General features: G+C 37.7%; 1 pseudogene; it reads left to right on the top strand.

The window, feature by feature from the left end:
* Nucleotides 1-1,551: 1,551 nt before the first annotated feature.
* LOC119511786 lies at nucleotides 1,552-3,833 on the top strand (annotated as a pseudogene).
* The last annotated feature ends 708 nt before the right edge of the window (nucleotides 3,834-4,541 follow it).

Raw genomic sequence — 4,541 nt, 5'->3', positions numbered from 1 at the left:
TGTACATTTATTCTTTTATTTTCAATTCAATTTTATTGATATATATTCGCATACTCTACAGTCATCCACAGTGTACAATCGATTGTTCACAGTGCCATCATATAGTTGTGCATTATCACCAATATCAAATTTTGAACATTTTCATTACGCCCCCCAAAAAATAAAAATAAGAATAGAAATATAAGTAAAGAAGAACACTCATTCCTCCCATCCCCCTATTATTCATTTAAGTTTTGTTCCCATTTTTATACTTATCTGTCCATACACTGAATAAAGGGAGTGTGAGCCACAAGTTTTCACAATCACACAGTCACACCTTGTAAGCTACATGGTTATGTGATCATCTTCAAGAATCAAGGCTACTGGGTTGCATTTCAACAGTTTCAGGTATTTCCTACTAGCTATTCCAATACACTAAAAACTACAAAGAGATAGTACATAATGCATAAGAATAACTTCCAAAGTGACCCTTCAACTCCTTTTGATATCTCAGCCACTGAAACTTTATTTTGTTTCATTTCTCTTCCTCTTTTTGGTAAAGCAGACCATTTCAATCTGAAGAAGCTGGGTCCGACTCAATTCCAGGGAGTCATGTCCCATGTAGCCAGGAAGAATTACACCCCTCGGAGTCATGTCCCATGTAGGGGGAAGGCAGTGCATTTACCTGCCAAGTGGGCTTAGGAGAGAAAGGCAACATCTGATCAACAAAACAGGGTCTCTGGGGGAGACTCTTAGGCACAATTGTAAGCAGGCTTAGGCTCCCCTCTGTAAACAAGTTCATAGCATCCTTTCTTGAAGAAATACTTCAAAGGATAGGAATAGATAGAGGAAACTTCCTCCACACAAATAAAGAGAATTTCACATCATAGTCAATGGGTTAAAGACTGAAAGCTTTCCCTCTAAGATCAAGAACAAGATAAGGATGCCCACTGTCACCATTGTTATTCAACACTGTGCTGGAAGTTCTAACTGGAGAAATTAAACAAGAAAAGAAATAAAAGGCAATCCAAATTGAGAGGAAGAAATAAAACTTTCACTGTTTGCAGGTGACATGATCCTATATGTAGAAAATCCTGAAAAAAATCTACAGCAAAGCTACTACAGGGTAATAAATGTGTACAGCAAAGTTTCAGGATACAAGACCAACACACTAAAAATCAGCAGTGTTTCTTTAGTAAGGGGCAATCTGAGGAGGAAATTAAGAAAAAAAATCCATTTACAATAGCAACCAAAAGAATCAATATTTAGAAATAAAGGTTAACCAAGACATAAAAGAGCTATACACAGAGAACTACAAAAATTGCTAAAAGAAATCAAGGAATAACTAAATAATGGAAGGATATGCCATGTTCATTGATTGGAAGACTAAATATAGTTAAGATGTCAATTCTACCCAAGTTGATTTATATTCAATGCTTTACCAATCAAAATCACAACTTACTTTGCAAAAATAGAAAAGCAATCAAATTTGTTTGGAAGGGCAAGGTGCCCTGAATAACTAAAAATATCTTGAGAAAGAAAAATGAAGTGGCGGCCAGCAGCAGGGCAGTCATGGAGCGGCGAGTGCTTGTGAAACTGAATGGATATGGAAAACCAACACCTTCTGTTAGTAGGGCTCAGGAAATCCAAAAAAGAAGTAAAAAAGAATAGTAACAGCAAGTAATTGGCTTCAATGGTGTGGTCAGACAACAAGAATTACAAGACTGGAGAGAATTCTAAGGAAACAGCTTTTAGAAATAGACTCCATAGATACCAAAGGAAAGGTGATACTCATCAAGCTAGAAAGAGGGTGGCACAAGAGACAGAGTGTCTTCTCAAAGAATTGAAGGCAGAATGCACCCACCCGCATGGGGTGGAAATACAGAACATTTTAAGGAAGCTCAGTCCCTCGTGAAGAGAAGATGTGCCATTCTATAGTGGAGGCAACTGTGTAACTGATGAATTGGAAGAAGGCATCCAGGATATCATTCTTAGGCTGACACAGGTTAAAACTGGAGGAAAGATCTCACTGCAGGAAGGCAGGGTATCACAATTTAACCAAGATCTGTACAGTGCAAGAGATCATTGAAGACTGCATAAAGAAGCAGGCTTCCTTGCTGCTTTCCACAGATGTACATCATTCAGTAGCCAAAATTAACTCCGTGATGTGTGACGTGAACAAGGCTAGAGGCACTCTTATGGGCGTGAACAACAATAACAACGAGACTTGCAGGCACTTATCTTGTGTGCTCTCAGGGTTGATTGCCAATCTGGGTGCTTTAGACATGTTTGGGTGTACAGAAATCAGGAATTATTGAAGGGAAGTAGTAGAAGATATCAACAAATTATTGAAATATTTGGATTTAGAGGAAGAAGCAGACACTATGTATGCTTTTGGCCTGGGACTGAATCATTCCATTTTAAAAATTGAAAAGGTCCTCAAGAGAATGAGAGAAATAAAAAACAAACTTCTTCCAAGCAGAGAATCCTTCTAAATTGTACCTGAGCTGCAAAACAGAATTGCAGGGTTTGACTGGACAGTCGGATGAGGTAAATCTTGAGAAAAACCCCTGCATTCGAGAAGCCAGGAGAAGAGCTGTGAATGAAATGCAGGCGCTTATAACTTACATGGACTTGAAGGAAGCCCTTGAGAAAAGGAAGTCCTTTGTTTCTGAGGAGCCCCATCATGTAAAGCAGTCTGGGCCATCCTTGGAAACTTGTCAGAGACCCAGGAGGAAGTTCTTTCGTTTGGCGGAAATTGGACTTTTAAGAAGTACATTCGGTTGGAAGAGCTGCTCACGAAGCAGCTGCTGGCCCTGGATGCCGTCGATCCGCAGGGAGAGGAAAAGTGCAAGGCTGCCAGGAAGCAGGCGGTAAAGCTCGCCCAGAACATTCTCAGCTATCTTGACTTGAAAGCTGATGAATGGGAGTACTAAAATGCCAAGAGAGCTCACGTGTGATATCGCTTGTTTTTCACTTTGTATATACTTCTATGTATTTATAGAGAGCTTTCAGTTCATTGAGCCTAAATATGATTTATTCCTGCATATTTCAACCTCAGTATTTATGATTTAAACAAATTATATTCAGTATCTCTGCCACTTTTGACATTGCAAAAACAAATATCATTACAGCGCATTAACTTTTCCATTTGGGTCCTTAACTGTATACTGTGGTATGGTTTTGTTCGTTTGATTGTTTGTTTGATTTTGGTTTGGGGGTGTTTTTTGTCCTCTTATCAAAATGTGGAATAGAGGCAGCTTTTGTAATTAATTTTTTTGATGGGTTGTACAAACATTAAAATGCAGGTATTTCAGAATCTAAAAAAATAGATGTAATACCTTACACAATACTAGAAAAATTATGAGGAAAGAAGAATTTTTCATTAATTAGGAGTAAGGTCCAAGCACAAAAGCAGCACAATGAGACATAGTGATATGCTGAGGAAAGTGGAAGGATCTGTTTCATTTAGAAATCCAGATTTGGTCCCACTCTATTGACAGGGTGGGTTTTTTGTTGTTGTTGTTGTCGTTCATTGGATGGTTTTGATTGAAGGTCTATTCTTTCATAAATGTTTTTTGTTTGAAAAACTGCCTGCACCCCCCCCATACTCTGCATTTAGAGGGGGGTCTCCTATTTTTGTGCGTGTGATATAGGAAAATTATGAAAACTAATAGTGAAAAAAAAAACAGTAAAACTGCATTGAAAGGATAAAACATCAACTAGTAAGTACCTTCAAGTTGTTCTTTTTGTTTATAAACTAATTTTTCCTTTGTAATTAGTACAGATTAGAGCATTTAAATGAAGTTAATGGATCTTTAAAAAAAAAAAAAAGGAAGCCGATAGTTAGAAAATGAAAACTGAAAACTGGTTCCCAAAGCCACGTTACACAAAAACTAGCAGAACCATTTGAATGTAGTGTGTAAGGTCTTCTGTCACTCAAGGCTGTGTACTGGACATGCTTGTTAAACATGCCCAGTGCTGTTTTACAATGTGTTATAGTAGAAACTGTCAGTTGGCCCACAGAACCAGATCTTCATACCTTGTCAGAGAAGGTAGATATCAACAGCCAGCATCTTAAACCTCCTACTCTGGGATTAAGAAGCAGAACTGCTGGCTTGCTCCAGATGCCTGGAGATCACATTTTGGAGTGCAGAAGTTTCTTTATTGTCTAAAAAAGCCATTAATTTAAATATATTGGTGCATGAAATATTTTTCTTCTGCCACAGGGGTATATATATTTCCATCAATACTTTCTGAGGATCCAGTTTTAGGCTTGCCTATGAATGCAATGAAAGAATCAGAAGTTCCTTTGTAACATCTTAATCCTGGTATTATAACTGATTAACAGATTGCTCTTTCTGCAGTCACTTTTCACAGAGTATCCAATCACATTATAGTACATCTTTTGAATTCTATAGTAATCTCTCATTTCCTCTCAGAGATTCATATTAATCTGGGAACTTTATTTAGGGAAGTTGTCATTTTAAACACCTAAAATCTGGTAGATAAAGGAATAGCCCTAAAAACCTGAATGATGGTAAAAGCATAGCCCTAAACAA

Source organism: Choloepus didactylus, chromosome 2 (assembly GCF_015220235.1).
Source record: "Choloepus didactylus isolate mChoDid1 chromosome 2, mChoDid1.pri, whole genome shotgun sequence".
NCBI lineage: Eukaryota > Metazoa > Chordata > Mammalia > Pilosa > Megalonychidae > Choloepus > Choloepus didactylus.
The sequence above is the reverse complement of the archived record's forward strand: the minus strand, read 5'-3'. Positions and strand labels throughout refer to the sequence as shown.